This window comes from Monodon monoceros, unplaced genomic scaffold (assembly GCF_005190385.1).
Source record: "Monodon monoceros isolate NGI ecotype Baffin Bay Population unplaced genomic scaffold, NGI_Narwhal_1 Super_Scaffold_16, whole genome shotgun sequence".
Lineage (NCBI taxonomy): Eukaryota > Metazoa > Chordata > Mammalia > Artiodactyla > Monodontidae > Monodon > Monodon monoceros.
The window spans coordinates 45,352,801-45,373,111 of record NW_021703772.1 but is presented as its reverse complement, the minus strand read 5'-3'; positions in this window follow the sequence as shown (position 1 = coordinate 45,373,111).

Sequence of the window (20,311 nt, the reverse complement as noted above, 5' to 3'; positions counted from 1 at the left end):
AGGTCATAATGCATAAATAGATAGTGCTCTTAAATAGTATCTGTCATTGAAATTCAGGTATAGTTTTGTTACTAAAAAAGAGTTTAATAAGCATAGTGAAAATTTCTTTTTATTTTCTTTTCCATATGGTTTATTACAGGATATTGACTATAGTTTCCCTGTGCTATATGGTGGAACCTTGTTGTTTATCTATTTTATATATAGTAGCTTGTATCTTCTAGTCACAAACTGTTAATTTATCCCTCTCTCCTTTCCCCTTTGGTAACCATAAGTTTGTTTCCTATGTCTGTATGTTTCTGTTTTGTAAATAAGTTCATTTGTATCATATTTTAGATTCCACATATAAGTGATATCATATATTTGTCTTTCTCCTTCTGACTTACTTCAGTTAGTATGATAATCTCTAGGTGCATCTGTATTACTGCAAATGGCATTATTTCATTCTTTTTTATGGCTGACTATATATATATATATATATATAATGTGTGTGTGTATCTATCTATCTATCTATCTATCTATCTATATATATATATATATACATATACACTACATCTTCTTTATCCATTCCTTCATCGATGGACATTTAGGTTGCTTCCATGTCTTAGCTATTATAAATAGTACTGCAATGATCATTAGGGTGCATGCATCTTTTCGAATTATGGTTTTCTCTGAATATATGCCCAGGAGTGGGACTGCTGGATCATATGGCAACTCTATTTTTAGTTTTTCAAGGAACCACCATACTGTTCTCCATAGTAGCTGCACCAATTTACATTCCCACCAACAGTGTAGGCAGGTTCCCTTTTCTCTATACCCTCACCAGCATTTGTTCATTGTAGATATTTTAATGATGGCCATTCTGACTGGTGTGAAGTGATATCTCACTGTAGTTTTGATTTGCATTTCTCTAATAATTAGTGAAGTTGAGCATCTTTTCATGTGCCTGTTGGCCAACTGTATGTCTTTTTTGGAGAAATGTCTATTTAGGTCTTCTGCTTATTATTTGATTGGGTTGTTTGTTTTTTTTGTTGTTGTTATTGAGTTGTATGAGCTATCTGTGTATTTTGGAAATTAAGCCCAACAAGGTGAAAATTCCTATTCAGTACTCTCCTCAGAATTCTGCTAATAAAAAGCTAGAGGAAAGAAGGTTGAAAGCCAATAAATCTATGTCAGCAAAATGTTCATGGAGATTTAACAACAAATATAATTCTTTCCCTTCTATTTTCACTAAAGAGCTCCATAACTTGATCATTTAGAGGTCAGCGCATAGTTCTCACATCCAAGGTTATTGTAACCCTCAGAAAGAACATTCTCAGTGATGAAAACTTCTAACTTGTCAAACATTTAGTTGTTTTATTTCTTAGGCAAGTTATACTGGTAAGTACATCTGTGTGAGGTAATATTTATATAATCTTCTTGACCACTGTGGACAAGGAGTTTTCAACTAAGAAACAAAATATAAAACATCTCACAAAATAGTATACTTTGCAAAAACATGGGACTTTCAAACGTAGTCTGTCCAAGTGCTCATATGAGATCCCTCGGGAAAACAGTATCTATAAAGCAGTGAGAAAAATTGCTACTGTTATCAGCCTTATAAAACCAAGAATATGATAAAAAGTGCTGGTCTGCAAAGAAAATTGCTCAGACTTCTTAGCGAAAATGATTCCAATTTAAACCAAAATTTGCAGAAATGATTGTCTGGTCTCACAACTCTACCAAGTATAGCTTTCACATTTCTGGGAGGTTAATTTTACATAGTTGAAATTAACTAGATGGTTAAATATTATGTGTTGTTAAAATTCCCTTGTAAAAAACATGCTTTCTACAGGTTCTTAATACAGTGACTTTCTTCATGGTAATTGGCAAGCAAAGGAAAATGAAAATATGGGAATTTTGTGAAATGTCTTCACTCCACCAAGATTAATGTCATGTGTATCATGTAACATACTGAGTCTGAAATTTCCAGATGGCATTTTAATTTTTATGTGTTGCACCAAATTGTGAGACTTCACGGACAATAGTTTACTTAGTGAAATACAAACGGATATGCTATTTTAGCAGGAGTTTGTTTTGGCAGTCTGTGTGAGCAATCAAACTCAGCATTGTCTCCTGCACACACTTTAATATATCCTTTAATAGGCCTGAGATCAGCAAGGGATTAACACAGAATAATTTGGGAAATTTTAAAAATTGAACGTATGCCTTTTATACACAATAAAGGAAAATAATCAGTACTTAAACACTCTCATTAAGATGAGAAGCTTCTTTATATAAATTAGAGGCAACAGATGTATCGGGAGGAAATTGACAGAAAAGAAAATAGCAAATATAACACTAAGTAGAAAAAAAAAGCTAATTATATGTTTCATCTCTGCTTACTATGAAGTAAAGCTTAATTTTAAAGAAATGGAAAAGTCTAGTGGATGCCAAGAGGATTTTTCCATGCATTATAGCTCTTTGGCATATAATCTATATGTATTTATCCAGATGTTATGGGTGGATATTATGGGATTTAATCGTAACTGGAAGTGTATTTGAAGTACAGGATAGTACTAAAATGAAAATAGATAACTAAATTTGAAAAAAATATTCTATTTTATTCTTAAAGAAATTTAGGACCGCACTGTGTTGTAAGTGTTAAAACATACTGGAGATAAAGACACAAATACAAAATTGCTTTTAAATTATGGTACAGTGAAATTTCCTAAAAACAGTTTTGATGCAAAGCTTCCTATTTGCAGGGAAAGAATAGAGATGAAGATGTAGAGAATGGGCATGTGGACACAGAGGGGGAAAGGGAGGGTGGGACAAATTGGGAGATTAGGATTGACATATATACACTACCATGTGTAAAACAGATAGCTAGTGGGAGCCTGCTGTACAGCACAGGGAGTTCAGCTCAGTGCTTTGTGATGACCTAGAGGGGTGGGATGGAGGGGGAGGGAGGTCCCAGAGGGAGGGGATATATGTACACATATAGCTGATTCGCTTTGTTGTACAGCAGAAACTAACACAACATTGTAAAGCAATTACCAAGAAATTCTGTACAGTTTACTCAGTTTATGATTATACTGACCATTTCTGATGAAAAGTGGGTATCAGCATAATTACAAACTTCTTGTCTGGTGAATGATATTATCTCTGATGGTTTCTCAGGGCTTCACTGTCATTGCTGAGAGGCCTGTTGTCACATTGGAGCTGCCTCAAGTAACTCAGTTTCTGGAGAGTGAAAGATCATATTCCCTCATGCTTCCTGATGCCCAAAGTCTCTTAATCTCATTAGTTTCCTTAGTCTTCAGGAGTGTAGTGAGTATGGGAAGAAACTAACATGAAGAGATTGAGAAGGTAGGCAGGGGCTAGGTTCTTGTAGATTCTTGAAGACCATGTTAAGAAATTTTAACTTTATTCAAAGTGCCCTGATAAGTTCATGGAAAGATCACCCTGGTTACTGGAAAGATGGGAAGAAACAGTATTAATATTTATTTAACACAAACAGTATGATCATAATTGTGTATATTTGGGTGAAAATTTAATAAAGAAACTTAAAGTACAAATTATCTAACTCCTTTTTTCAAGATATAAATTTTAGTCAGAAAATACATTTGAGTAATGATTCAATTGAATGAGCTAATAAAAATTTAATATTACTCAAATTACTTCTGAGTAATTCATGTTTTAGAACCTACATTTTATTTCTGTTACTTCTCTCCTTGCTCTATTCACTATTGGTATGAAAAAAAAGGTCATTTAAAATTATACTAGGATCACATCAATCCTTGATATTCTTTTAACAATTACATCATTCTGAAACCTGTTGTTCAGACTAAATACACCAGGTCTCATGGACTAATCATGAGAATAAAAACACCAGCTTGATCTCCATAGGAGATCAAATAATTTATCTAAAGCAAAACTCATGGTTTCATGCTCACCATTAACTCATCCAAGCACATTTTAAAAGTTTGCATTGATTGACAGTTGAGTTCCAGAACTTGATTATAATTCCTAGAAATCAAGAACTGGAGGGGCATTTATAGATGGCCTATTCCTTTCTTCACCGAAGAAGCAGAAACTCAGAAAGGAAAAGTGACTCCCAGTTAAAGTACAAAGAAACATATTGAAAGTCAAGTGACTTGGCTTCCAGGCCTAGTTCTGTCATCTAATTTCAAAGAATGATTATTTAGCTGGAAAAATAAAAGAATTAGTAATAATAATAATGAGAAGAAAAAGAAAAGTTTATTCCCTTGAATTTATCAAAGAATAAATGAAGTACACAGAACGTAAGTCTAACTTTTGTTGAAAGGAAATTCAATGGCATATTTAGCATTTCCAAAGAACCTTATCTTCTCATTCTCATGAATACACCCAGTGGGTCCCTCATGGATTTACTTAGTTTCCATAATATGATTCCCAAGTTTAATGAGAGGAAACATGTCAAGAAGAAAGTCTCTGGTGGCCCAGGAAGCAATTCCTTAGTGTTCAGCAACGAAGAATGAAACAAAGAGGACCAAATCTCCCAATTCTATCCAATGCAAAAAATTGAAATAACAGGCTCTCTGTGGCTGATAATGTCCTATGATGATAGTCATTTAGAGAATAGCACAAGCAGAAATGTGTGGGAAAGCTATGAGAGAGAGAAAAAATGGGAATATAAGAGAAAACAGCAAAGTTACCATACAGAAGCAACTGTTACTTAGTCCAATGCCCCATGCTACATACAACTGAATCTTTAGCTATATGTACCCAACATAATACAATGATTTAAGAAAATAGTGAAACACAGTATTTATTTGGGGAATATTTCCACCAGGAAATGTCTAAATAAAAAAGAAATAGAGGGAACTCAAAGCTATATAGAATATTAACTTATCTAATATCACTTATGTTTTTAAAATTTTTATTGGGGTATAGTTGTTTTAAAATGTTGTGTTAGTTTCTACTATACAGCAAAGTGAATCAGTCATACGTATACATATATCTCCTCTTTTTTGGATTTCCTTCCCATTTAGGTCACCACAGAGTACTAAGTAGAGTTCCCTGTGCTATACAGCAGGTTCTTATTTGTTATCTATTTTATACATATTAGTGTATATATGTCAATCCCAATCTCCCAATTCATCCCACCACCCCATTTTGCCCCTTGGTACCCATACATTTGTTCTCTACATCTGTGTCTCTATTTCTGCCTTGCAAACAAGTTCATCTGTACCATTTTTCTAGATTCCGAATATATGCATTAATATACAATATTTGTTTTTCTCTTTCTGACTTACTTCACTCTGTATGACAGACTCTAGATCCATCCACATCTCTACAAATGACCCAGTTTTGTTGCATATTATGGCTGAGTAATATTCCATTGTATATATAACATCACTTATTTTTCAGGGCTGCCGTATAGTTGAAGTTGTAACTTTCCCTTTCAGTGATATAATGTGGATTGTTACATTTATCATTAAATTTTTATTCATTTATGAAATTCTTGGTTTCTAATAATTATTTTAAAAAACAGATTATTTCTTTACAGATGCATTATTCAAATTCCTCAAAGAGTAGTATATTAGTGTGTACTTGCCTTTATTAAGCCTTTACTAATACCTTTAACTCATACATTCACACTCTACTTAAATTAACTATTGAGTTTTTAAAAGGTGAAGCTTATAAAAATATATCATTAAACATAAAGCATGTTGTTAACATCTATCAAACTGTTAAAATGACTAGATCTATGTCATTATTATAACATTAGGCATGAAAATTCTTCTAAATATTATCACTAATTTAATTAATGAGATTTACTGGTAGATGCCCCAACTCAACTATATTTGTATTAATACGAGATTTTATGATTTTAAGATTATGCAGTGGTTCAAGATTATGAAGTGACCTTCATGCCCACATCTTTTCTTTTTTTTTCCTTCTTTAAACTAAATTTTTGGTCTTCATTTATTATAAAATAAAAACTGTCCCCTATATAATCTTTTTATTTACTTATTTATTTAAAAAAATTTTAAACATCTTTATTGGAGTATAATTGCTTTACAATGGTGTGTTGGTTTCTGCTGTATAACAAAGTGAGTCAGCTATACGTATACATATATCACCATATCCCCTCCCTCTGGCATCTCCCTTCTACCCTCCCTATCCCAACACTCTAGGTGGTCACAAAGCACCGAGTTAATCTCCCTGTACTATGCGGCTGCTTCTCACTAGCTATCTATTTTACATTTGGTAGTGTATATATATCCATGGCAATCTAACACTTCGTCCCAGCTTACCCTTCCCCCTCCCAGTGTTCTCAATTCTACTGTCTATGCTGCGTCTTTATTCCTGTCCTTCCCCTAGGTTCTTCAGAACCCTTTTTTTGTTGTTGTTTAGATTCCATATATATGCGTTAGCATACAGTATTTGTTTTTCTCTTCTGACTTACTTCACTCTATATGACAGACTCTAGGTCCATCAACCTGACTATAATAATTCAATTCTGTTTTTAATGGTTGAGTAATATTCAATTGTATATATGTCTCAAATCTTCTTTATCCATTCATCTCTCAATGGACTCTTAGGTTGCTTCCATGTCCTGGCTATTGTAAATAGTGCTGCAATGAACATTGTGGTACATGACTCTTTTTGAATTATGGTTTTCTCAGGGTATATGCCCAGTAGTGAGATTGCTGGGTCGTATGGTAGTTCTATTTTTAGTTTTTTAAGGAACCTCCTATACTGTTCTCCATAGTGGCTGGATCAATTTACATTCCCACCAACAGTGGAAGGGGGTTCCCTTTTCTCCACACCCTCTCCAGCACTTATTGTTTGTAGACTTTTTGATGAAGGCCATTCTGTCCGGTGTGAGGTGATACCTCATTGTAGTTGTGATTTGAATTTCTCTAATGATTAGTGATGTTGAGCATCACTTCATGTGTTTGTTGGCAATCTGTATATCTTCTATGGAGAAATGTGTATTTAGGTCTTCTTCCCATTTTTGGATTGGGTGGTTTGGTATTTTGATATGGAGCTGCATGAGCTGCTTTTATATACTGGAGATAATCCTTTGTCAGTTGCTTCACTGCAAATATTACTCCCATTCTGAGGGTGGTCTTTTCGTCTTTTCTATGGTTTCCTTTGCTGTGCAAAAGCTTTTATTTCATTAGATCCCATTTATTTATTTTTGGTTTTATTTCCACTTCTCTAGGAGCTGCATCAAAAACGACCTTGCTGTGATTTATGTCATAGAGTGCTCTGCCTATGTTTTCCCCTAAGAGTTTTATAGTGTCTGGCCTTACATTTATGTCTTTAATCCATTTTGAGTTTATTTTTGTGTATGGTGTTAGGGAGTGTTCTAATTTCATTCTTTTACATGTAGCTTTCCAGTTTTCCCAGCACCACTTATTCAAGAAGCTGTCTTTTCTCCACTGTATATTCTTGCCTCCTTTATCAAAGTTAAGGTGACCATATTTGTGTGGGTTTATCTCTGGGCTTTCTATCCTGTTCCATTCATCTATATTTCTGTTTTTCTGCCAATACCATACTGTCTTCATTACTGTAGTTTTGTAGTATAGTCTGAAATCAGGGAGCCTGATTCCTCTAGCTCCGTTTTTCTTTCTCAAGTTTGCTTCCGCTATTTGGAGTTTTTTGTGTTTCCATACAAATTGTGAAATTTTTTGTTCTAGCTCTGTGAAAAATGCCAGTGGTAGTTTGATAGGGATTGCATTGGATCTGTAGATTGCTTTGGGTAGTATAGTCATTTTCACAATGTTGATTCTTCCAATCCAAGAACATGGTATATCTCTCCATCTATTTGTATCATCTTTAATATCTTTCATCAGTGTCTTATAGTTTTCTGCATATAGGTCTTTCGTCTCCTAGGTAGGTTTATTCCCAGATATTTTACTCTTTTGTTGCAATGGTAAATGGGAGTGTTTTCTTAATTTCAATTTCAGATTTTTCATCATTAATGTATAGGAATGTGAGAGATTTCTGTGCATTAATTTTTTATCCTGCTAGTTTACCAAATTCATTGATGAGCTCTAGTAGTTTTCTGGTAGCATCTTTAGGATTCTCTATGTGTAGTATCATGTCATCTGCAAACAGTGACAGCTTTACTTCTTCTTTTCCAATTTGGATTCCTTTTTTTTCTTTTACTTTTCTGATTGCTGTGGCTAAAACTTCCAAAACTATGTTCAATAATAGTGGTAAGAGTGTACATCTTTGTCTTGTTCCTGATCTTAGAGGAAATGGTTTCAGTTTTTCACCATTGAGAATGATATTGGCTGTGGGTTTGTCATATATGGCCTTTATTATGTTGAGGTAGGTTCCCTCTATGCCTACTTTCTGGAGAGTTTTTTTTTATCATAAATGGGTGTTGAATTTTGTCAAAGTCTTTCTCTGCATCTATTGAGATGATCATAGGTTTTTTATCCTTCAATTTGTTAATATGGTGTATCACATTGATTGATTTGCATATATTGAAGAACCCTTGTATTCCTGGGATAAACCACACTTGATCATGGTGTATGATCCTTTTAATGTGCTGTTGGATTCTGTTTGCTAGTATTTTTTTGAGGATTTTTGTATCTATGTTCATCAGTGATATTGGCCTGTAGTTTTCTTTTTTTATGTGACATCTTTGTCTGTTTTTAGAATCAGGGTGATGGTGGCCTCATAGATTGAGCTTGGGAGTGTTCCTCCTTCTGCCATATTTTGGAGGAGTTTGAGAAAGATAGGTGTTAGCTCTTCTCTAAATGTCTGATAGAATTTGCCTGTGAAGCCATCTGGTTCTGGGCTCTTGTTTGTTGGAAGATTTTTAATCACAGTTTTACTTTCAGTGCTTGTGATTGGTCTGTTCATATTTTCTATTTCTTCCTGGTTCAGTCTCAGAATGTTGTGGTTTTTTAAGAATTTGTCCATTTCTTGTAGGTTGTCCATTTTATTGGCATAGATTTGCTTGCAGTAATCTCTCATGATACTTTATATTTCTGCAGTGCCCATTGTTACTTCTTTTTTATTTCTAATTCTATTGATTTGAGTCTTCTCTCTTTTTTTCTTGATGAGGCTGGCTAATGGTTTATCAATTTTGTTTATCTTCTCAAAGAACCTGGCGTTAATTTTATTGATCTTTGCTACTGTTTCCTTCATTTCTTTTTCATTTATTTCTGATCTGATCTTTATGATTTCTTTCCTTCTACTAACTTTGGGGTTCTACTTTCTCTAATTGCTTTAGGTGTAAGGCTAGGTTGTTTATTTGTGATGTTTCTTGTTTCTTAAGGTACGGTTGTATTGCTATAAACTTCCCTCTTAGAACTGCTTTTGCTGCATCCCATAGGTTTTGGGTTGTCATGTTTTCACTGTCATTTGTTTCTAGGTATTTTCTGATTTCCTCTTTGAGTTCTTCAGTGATCTCTTGGTTATTTAGCTGTGTATTGTTTAGCCTCTATGTGTTTATATTTTTTACATTTTTTTCCTGCAATTTATATCTAGTGTCATAGCATTGTGGTTGAAAAACACACTTGATACGATTTCAATTTTCTTAAATTTACCAAGGCTTGATTTGTGACCCAAGATATGATCTGTCCTGGAGAATGTTCCATGGGCACTTGAGAAGAAAGTGTATTGTGCTGGTTTTGGATGGTATGTCCTATAAGTATCAACAAAATCTAGCTTGTCTAATGTGTCATTTAAAGCTTGTGTTTCCTTATTTATTTTCATTTTGGATGATATTCCCATTGGTGAAAGTGGGGTGTTAAAGTCCTCTATTGTTATTTTGTTACTGTCAATTTCCCCTTTTTGGCTCTTAGCATTTACCTTATGTATTGAGGTGCTCCTATGTTGGGTGCATAAATGTTTACAATTGTTATATCTTCTTGAATTGATCCCCTGATCATTATGTAGTGTCCTTCTTTGTCTCTTGTAATAGTCTTTATTTTAAAGTCTATTATTTCTAATATGAGAATTGCTACTCCAGCTTTCTTTTGATTTCCATTTGCATGGAATATCTTTTTCCATCCCCTCACTTTCAGTCTGTCCCTACGTCTGAAGTGGGTCTCTTGTAGACATCATATATGAGAGTCTTGCTTTTATATCCATTCAGCCAGTCTATGTCTTTTGGTTGGAGCATTTAACCCATTTACATTTAAGGTAGTTATCGATATGTATATTCCTCTTACCATTTTCTTAACTGTTTTGGGTTTGTTATTTTTGGTCTTTTCCTTTTCTTGTGTTTCTGCCTGGATAAATTCCTTTAGCATTTGTTGTAAAGCTGGCTTGGCGGTGATGAATTCTCTTAGCTTTTACTTGTCTGTAAAGTTTTTAATTTCTCTGGTGAATCTGAATGAGATCCTTTCTGGATCTACAAGGAGTAATTTTATTTGTAGGTTTTTCCCTTTCATTGCTTTCAATGTCTCCTGCCACACCCTTCTGTCTTACACAGTTTCTGCTGAAAGTTCAGCTGTTAACCTTATGGGGATTCCCTTTTATGTTATTTGTTTCTTTTCCCGTGTTGCTTTTAATATTTTTTTCTTTGTATTTAATTTTTGATAGTTTGATTAATATGTCTTGGCATGTTTCTCCTTGGTTTCATCATGTATGGGACTCTCTGGACTTCCTGAACTTGATTGATTATCTTCTTTCCCATATTGGGGATGTTTTCAACTATAATCCCTGCAAATATTTTCTCAGTCCTTTCTTTTTCTCTTCTTCCTCTGAGACCCCTATAATTCGAATGTTGGTGTGTTTAATGTTGTCCCAGAAGTCTCTGAGATTGTCTTCAATTCTTTTCTTTCTTTTTTCTTTATTCTGCTCTGAGGTAGTTACTTCCACTCTTTTTTCTTTCAGGTCACTTATCTGTTTTTCTGCCTCAGTTATTCTGCTATTGATTACTTCTAGAGAATTTTTAATTTCATTTATTGTGTTGTTCATCATTGTTTGTTTCTTCTAGGTCCTTGTTAAACGTTTCTTGTATTTTCTCCATTTTATTTCCAAGATTTTGGATCATCTTTACTATCATTACTCTGAATTCTTTTTCAGGTAGATTGCCCATTTCCTCTTCATTTGTTTGGTCTGGTGGGTTTTTACCTTACTCCTTTATCTTCTTTGTATTTCTCTGTCTTCCTATTTTGCTTAACTTACTGTGTTTGGGGTCTCCTTTTCACAGGCTGCAGGTTTGTAGTGCCCATTGTTTTTGGTGTCTGCCCCCAGTGGGTAAGTTTGGTGCAGTGGGTTGTGTAGGCTTTTTGGTGGATGGGACTGGTGCCTGTGTTCTGGTGGATAAGTCTGGATCTTGACTTTCTGGTGGGCAGGACATCATCCAGTGGTGTGTTTTGTCAGGTCTGTGAACTTATTATGATTTTAGGCAACCTCTCTGCTAATGGGTGGTGTATTGTTCCTGTGTTGCTAGTTGTTTGGCATGAGGTGTCCAACTCTGGAGCTTACTGGTCATTGAGTGGAGCTGGGTCTTAGAGGTGAGATGGCTAGCTCAGGGAGAGCTCTCACCGATTGATATTATGACAGGCCGGGATGTCTTTGGTGGGTCAATGTCTTGAACTCGGATCTCCCAGCTCAGAGGCACAGGCCTGGCACCTGACTGGAGCACCAAGATGCTATCAGTCACATGGCTCAGAAGAAAAGGGAGAAAGGAAAAAGAAAGAAAGAAAGAAAAAATAAAGTTATTAAAATAAAAAATATTAAAATATTATTTAAATAAAATATAAAAAAGTAATTTAAAAAGTAAGAGAGCAAGAAACCAAGAAAAACATCCACCATTGATAACAAGCACTAAAACTATACTTAAAAAAATGGACAGACAGAACCCTAGGAAAAATGGTAAAAGCAAACCTATACAAGACAAAATTGCCTAAAGAAACATACACATACACACTCACAAAAAGTGAAAAGGGAAATAGATAGATAGATAGATAAAATAATAAAGGAAGAGAGAAACCAAATCAATAAACAAATCTACCAATGATAATAAGCTCTAAATACTAAACTATGATAAACATAAAGCTAGAAACAAATTAGACACAGATTGCAAACCTCAAGTCTACAGTTGCTCCCAAAGTCCACTGCCTCAGTTTTGGAATGATTTGTTGTTTATTCATGTATTCCACAGATGCAGGGTACATCAGGTTGATTGTGGAGATTTAATCTGCTGCTCCTGAGGCTGCACAGAGAAATTTTCCTTTCTTTTCTTTGCTCGCACTGCTCCTAGGGTTCAGCTTTTGTTTTAGCCCTGCCTCTGAATGTAAGTCCCCCTCTGGCATCTGTTCTTCACCCAGACAGGAGGGAGTTAAAGGAGTGGCTGATTCAGGGGCTCTGGGTCACTCAGGCTGGTGGGAGGGAGGAATGCCAGGCAAGCCTGCAGCAGCAGAGGCCAGCACGACATTGCAACAGTCTGTTGTGCGCCGTGTGTTCTCCTGGGGTATTTGTCTGTGGATCACGGGACCCTGGCAGTGGTGGGCTGCACAGTCTCCCAGGAGGACAGGTGTCGATAGTGACCTGTGTTTGCACACAGTATTCTTGGTAGCTGCAGTAGCAGCATTAGTGTTTCATGCCCGTCTCTGTTGTCCGCACTGATAGCCGTGGCTTGCACCCATCTCTGGAGCTTGTTTAGGCGGTGCTCTTAATCCCTTCTCCTCGCACACTCTGAAACAATGGTCTCTTAACTCTTAGGCAGTTCCAAACTTTTTCCTGGACTCCCTCCTGGCTAGCTGTGGCACACTAGCCCCCTTCAGGCTGTGTTCACACAGCCAACTCCAGTCCTCTCCCTGGGATCTGATGCCGCAGCCTCAGTTTCCAGCCCCACACACCCCGGCGGGTGAGCAGACAAGCCTCTCAGGCTGGTGAGTGCTGTTCGGCACTGATCCTCTGTGTGGGAATCTCTCTGCTTTGCCCTCTGCATCCCTGTTGCTGTGCTCTCCTCCATGGCTCCGAATCTTCCCACTGGGCCACCTCTCGTCTCCACCAGTGAAGGGGCTTTCTAGTGCATGGAAACATTTCCTCCTTCACAGCTCCCTCCCAGAGGTGCAGGTCATGTCCCTATTTTTTTGTCCCTGTTTTTCCTTTTTTCTTTTGCCCTATCCAGGTACATGGGAAGTTTCTTGCCTTTTGGGAAGTCTGAAGTCTTCTGCCAGCATTCAGTAGGTGTTCTGTAGGAGTTGTCCCACATGTAAATGTATTTTTGATGTCTTTGTGGGGAGGAAGGTGATCTCCACATCTTACTCCTCTGCCATCTTGAAGGTCCCCCTCCATGCCTACATCTTTTAGCCACTTCAACTCTTCCGTATTTCTGAAAAATTAATTGCTGTAAAGCATATATTTCATGTATCACTCACCTGTTAAGAAACTCATTTTTCTTCCCTATGGAATAAAGTCCACACTTTTCATCTTAGCCCTTAAATTTTCCCACAATCTGGCCACAATCTAGCTTCAACACTGCCTGTGTTCCAGCCAAACTGAGCCATGAAATATTCTGTAAGCTACTCATGACCTGTGAATATTTGACTCCATTATTGCCATCTGGAATGCCTCACCTTCCATATGTATTTTCGTATGCTGAAATATTCAGCCTTAGTGATGAGTTAATTACTTTCCTTACCAAGAGCCTGCATTTGTGTCACTTATATTGCTTATCACTCTACCATAGTTTATGAATATGTTTTATATCTACATCTGTTTGGTAAACGTCTATCTACCAAGGATTATTTTTGTTTTCTTTGCAACCCACACTGTGCTCAGCATTGTGCCTTTCTCACAGCAGACTCATTAAATATTTAACTGAAATCATTGAACTAAAATGTGAAAGCATCTTATTTTCCTCTTCATGTTTTCCAAGGTGCCATACTTGGAACTGAATAGTAAATGTTCCAAAGTTGACATGATATGTATTTTTATGTTATTAAACCAAAATCAAAACTGTCCTATTTTGCATTCATTCTCATTATATTCTGTGGGACTGTCAAATGCTAAAATCTGATTTCACTTAGAAGAAATAGATAATCCCTACAATTAGTGGTCTTGGAAAGGATAAAAACAAAACAAAACAAAAGCAAACCACCCTGCTATATCAATAGGAATATGGAAATCTGACTTTTGGAGTGCTGCCTTACTATGAACCAAATCACTGGGAGAATTTTTACCAATGAGCAAATTTCTCATTCAATGGTTATATTTATTGCCTAATACAGTGATTCTTAAACTTTTGGAGTTTGCTTTTATTTCATGATACCCATCTTCCTAAATGACCTGCCTTCTGAATACCAGTGATTTTAAAAAATGATTAAAATGAATTAAGATCTACTTTGTTCTGAAATGCTTTTAGGGGGTGGTGAAGTTTGAGATTTCTATGACACTCTTGGACATAATTTTGGACGTCCTGTTATTGCACAAACAGATTAAGAAGCCCCATCCTAATCATTCAATGTTGTCAGTTTCCCAACAGAAACACATCCATTTATAAACGTCTCTCCAGAATGAAATATGCAACCAGATATAATAAAATTTTCAGCATTTTTGAGTCAGGATTTAATGATATGGTGAAAGATGATGTCTGAATAATTTTGGTTTGATTTGCATAATCCATTAAGTCTCCATATATGACTTTTCTACATTTCCCACTAGCTGCTAAAACATTCAGCATTTCTTATTTGTTAAGTTCAAATAATTCAGGCAATGACTCTCCCATCCCTTGACAATTGTTTTTGTCTAAATACCATTTTATTAGAACGAGAATTTATCCTGTATGCTGCTGTTTTACCCAGTCAACATTTGCATAATGCTAAACATTTGTTGTCCATGTTTTTTGTTAACACCCTTCAAATTCTTTTAGCCCTACTCCCTCTTAGTCATCAATTGGCCTAGCTGATGAATAAGATTTAGTTTTTTTCATCTGTTTAAATAAATCAATTCCATATTTTTAACAGAACATTTCTATTCTTCATGTATTATTCTTTGTATTCTCACCAACTTTTAGAAGACTTTCTGATACAAATGTACCCAGAAAAATACTTAATGTGGTTTCTAAAGAGAAATATAGAAACAATAATTATCCTTAAATTAATTATTCAAAGGAAAAAATGTCTTCTAGCAAGTGTTCCATTATCAAACCACATAATTAAGATCAACCTTTTCTCTACTGCCTCACAGGATTTGGCAGAGGAAGACTTTGAATTGTCAACTGAAGAAGAGAGAGAAAAGAACCCTGAACAGATAGCTTACAGATGAGCCCACTAGATTTTTGCTAGTATGCAATAAAGTCTGCAGAAAATAACTTATAATTGTCCTTTGTACTTCATGTGCTGTTTTATGTCAGTATGCTAAAGTTCCCATTGGTGTGATTAATTTTACATTAAACTTCAGCTTTCCACTCTTTTTTTTTCCAGCTTTCCACTCTTGTTTGTGAATGGAACAGTCATACATATTGATCAGTACTTATCTTTGATCATCTTAACATCTTTTTAAACAATTGAGAGTGAACATTGGGTGCGTAGAATTTCATGGTGGACTCCTATGACTTATGTATTTTTGGAGAATCAGACTTGGTGTGTTGACTGCCTCTAACTTTCTCCCCCAGGTAAGTTCTACCTTCTTTCAAAAGGAAAACACTGTATGCCACAGTTATGAACATTTACCAGTGTAATTTGTGAAATTTAAATTATAAAAGAATTATAGAAAATATTCACCATACCTTATGTGAAAATACTCTCAGCATAAACATATTTAATATTGTTTAATAATATTTGTTATTTAAAACAGCAAAATATGGATTTCTTTATTTATAAAGATTTTTCTCAATGAAAAGACATTTTAAGACACAAATACATAGCTGACCCCTAATTTACTATGAAACAAAATCCACCCATTTGAGCATACCTCCCTTCACAGCTCTGCAAGACTGCTGGCTTCATCTCCTGCTTTTGAGAACATTTTACCATTAAAATCACCTCTCATAATTACACAATAAAGACAGAACTTTTTATTCAGAACATCCATTAAATTTTGTACATATTACTTTGGGGTGGAGGTCAAAGGGAGGCTTGTCTTATTCTCTGTTAATGTTTGTCACACTAGTGAATTAAGAGCTTCTCATCTTTACAGCCGAGAGAACATACTGCTAAGAAAGGGAGATGCAATTATCTATCGATTGCTTATTCAACCATCATTATTACAAGTCTTCTTTGTACTTGGCACTAAATTAAGTGCTGGGAATGTGGGGGAAAATAAACACACACATGTACTCACATCCTACACAGTTTCTATCCTGTGAGACTCTCAGTTCAGTGAAGAATATAGACATATGAACTTATTATTATTGCACTTGGAGAGCCTTGTACATCACACTAAGATTTTGGATGGTATTTTAAAGAAGTACAGAGTTACAGAATGATTATATTGAAAGTTGGAAAAATGCTTAATAGCCATAAGGAGGATGTATTAGAGCAGGAGAAAGAAGAAGCATTACTTTCACCTTATTTTCTTTATCTCTTTATACTTCATCTCAAAAGGAAAAAGAAAAAAAAGAAAGAAATGCAACAGAGAGAAAGGGGATGAGGCAGCAAGGAGAGCTTTAGGGGTTGAAAGTAATGTAGGAAAGAGGTAGCAGATAAAGGAGAAAAAGGAAGAGATGGGTATTACATTCTTGGTGCTCTTCAGCCAGATTAAGGGGAGAGCAAACGGCACCCAAACCATGTCTCTGTTAGGGATTGCTAAAACATCACATGAACAGGTCAAAAAATGTGGCTGCTAGTTAACTAGGGTGTTCTCTTATAACTGTTGAAATATAAATTGAAATAGCTTCTCCCAAAGAAGACAACATTTTGGTAAGAAATTAAAACTAAATAGAATGCTCTTTATGTTCATAACTCTGCCCCAATTGTATAATGTTGATTATATCTTTAAATAATAGCAGTTTGGAGGGATGAAAAATTATTAGTTTTCCTGTTGAATCAAATGATAATCTTGGCTGGGGAAGCCCCATGTCTCTGTCAGTCCTTGAATATGCATTTAGAAATTTTGTCCTTTCTATAGGAATGAATAAGAAGGGAAAAGAGAGATCAGAGAGGAGGAAGCTGTTTGGAGAAAGAGAAACACTGGCTTTAGTCCAACCACACATAAGTACAAATGCATTTGATATAACTTTTAAAAAATTGACAATCTTAGAAATATAAACAAGATCCAGTGGGAATCAGAGAGGAAATTCAGAACCTCAAAGATGAGCTAAGAGATTTTTACTAATAAAAATAGCACATTAAAATAATCTTATCAGAAGTGAAAGAGATAGCAAGGAAGAATGTCATATAGATACTTATATTAGTTCCTTTAAACCATAAGGGAACTTGATGAGGTTACACCACACAATTGCCTAGAAACTTGACAAATAATAGGTGAGCCTACTCCCCATATAAATTTCCTTTACACTGAACAATGGAGACTTTACAATGAAGAGTCTAATATTGTCTGTAAATGTTTTTGTTCCCCCTACCCTTGCCTATAAATAGTTCCACACTTAAAAGTTTCCTAGACTTGCTAATTATTTAGAAGTACCTGGTGTGTTGCACAATATCCCTCAAAATGCCACAATCTAGCCCAAGACTTTAGTCTAAAGAAAAGAAAAAAATGAAAGAAGAAAGACAAATAATAGAGAAAAATGGGGCATGTGTTGGAAAATCAAACACAAAACTATCTATATTCTCACCTATGCCCACTGTAACTCATTTCTGAATATCCTACTAATAACTTAGCCAGTGCCCAGACAATAATGATGCAGAAGTACATACTTAATGTACATTCATAATATGGGATTTTGATTCCTATGATAAAATTCAGCTCACTCTATCCCACTTGATTTTGGTTGCCTCAAACATATTCTTGGGGAAAAAAGAGTTTATTTAAAAATTTTTCTCTTCCTAACATTAGAATTTACAGTGTCTATTCTAAACTTAACGAGACAGTTTTGGGGTGTCTGGTGACCATTAGATCCAAATCTTGGTAGAATATGTTATTTAAAATGAGATATGGGTGAAAGGGTAGGAATGGGAGTATGTGACAAGGACAGAGTTGGCTGGTCTGCCTGCCACCATCATACTGGGGACAGAACATAAGAGAGAGTAAAAGTAATTTTAAGAGGCACATATCCTTGATGATGGTTTCTGTCAAATTTAGCCAATTATAAGTTCTCATGTTTTCAGAATTAGGATATTTGTTCTTCTACTCTGTGAAAGCTAATTAGCACAAATTAAATCCCAGGCATGGTGAGTAAACCATTGCCTTATGGAGCTTACTGTCTAGTAGGAAATAAAGAAATTGATCAAACTAGCAAGCAATAAATATAGAATTTGATATGCTTACAGTCCAGTGGGAAAGAAAGACATTAATCAATGTTTTTCTCACATATGTGTAAATATTTAATTTGATGTATAGCAATAAATATGTCATTTAGGTGTTGTGAAGAATTAGATATACAAAGCTAGGAGCATTTAACACAAGAATACTTCTGTTATTGATGAACATTTTGGATGTCAAGAGTATGTTGGAATGATCCTTTGTAATGTAAAAGACAATTGCTGAGAAATCTATAGCACTAAAAATATAATCGTAGAGGGGCTTCCCTGGTGGCACTGTGGATAAGAATCCGTCTGCCAATGCAGGGGACACGGGTACGAACCCTGGTCCGGGAAGATCCCACATGCCGCAGAGCAACTAAGCCCGTGCGCCACAACTAATGAGCCTGCGCTCTAAAGCCCAGGAGCCACAACTACTGAAGCTTTCATGCCTAGAGCCCGTGCTCCGAAACAAAAGAAGCCACCGCAATGAGAAGCCTGTGCACCTCAACGAAGAATAGCCCCCACTCGCCACAACTAGAGAAAGCCCACACGCAGCAACAAAGACCCAACTCAGCCAAAAATAAATAAATTTGTAAAAAAAAAAATATATATATATATATATAAAATTGTAGAAAAGAGGTATAGTCACAAACCAATCACCTAATCTCAAGAATCTGGAAATAGAAGAGCAAAATAAACCCAAAGCAAGTAGAAAGAAAGAAATAGTAAAGGTAGATAGACATCAATGAAACTGAAAACAAAAAAATAGAGAAAAATCAGTGAAACAAAAATCTTATTCTTCAAAGATATTAATAAAATTGATATCTCCAGCAAGAGTGACAAAGAAATAAGGAGAAAAGACACAAATTACCATACCAGACATGAAATATAAGATATCACTACAGACTCTATAAACATCAATAGGATAAGGGAATACTACAAAGAGATTTTGACTGTATCTTGACTATATTAATGTCAATATCCTGGTCATGAATTGTCCGTGGTTTTGCATTATGTTACTATTGAGACAAAATGTACATGGAATGTACATAAATATCTGATAATACATATGTTTGACTCCAATTTTTAGGAGTAAATTGATTGAGAATGTAGGCTGCAGACAGACAATGGGGAAATCTTGAAAGACAGAATAAAGAATGTGGACTTTTTTTCTAAGTTGTAAAAAAATGGTGGGTGGTTTTTAAATTGAGGAACAGATGTTCAATGCCTTACTTCAGGATGAAAGACACTAGACACCAATGTGGAACAACTTTTAATTCCAAGCTATGGTAGTGAGATCTACAAAGTAAGTGTTCTTAAAAGAAAACATATCCTTGATACATGGACTTTAAAGTTAAATACAATTCATCAGAGTTGGCAAAATGTCCTCCAATGGTTTCCATCTCAGGCTCCTGTCTGTTGGCGGTTCATTCTGTGACCTCAAAGAATACATCAGAGTTTTTTTTAACCCAACCTTCTAAAAATCAGTTTGGTTGCATGGAAACAGAGAAAACTTAGCTTAGTATATAAAAGCTATAAATAGTAGTTATGACTCAAGGAGCTATAGATTGTGAAGTTTACATACTTACTACTAACCTATAATATTGAACATTTTTCTATCTCTTTATAAATTGGAACTATAGTTTTACAGCTAAGTTCTGATAACACAGGCATTACAAAAAGTTAATATTTCCAGGAACCTTTATTTATACGCTTATCCATATGTTATCATTTCCAAATAAATTTCCTAGTCAATATGACTTTTTTTTTTAACCTGGATCAGAAAAGTAGAAGAATATTTCAAAGAAAGATTTAAAAAACTTTTGGTGGATCCATTTGAGATTTAGAAGATCTATTTAATGATATTTTAAAGTTGACATATAATTTATAATGTGACTTAGGCACTAATAATTCATTAACTTGCCATTTAGGACTGAGTTATCAAAATAACAATAGGCAAACTACTTGTCCACTCTGAATACAGATAAAATTCT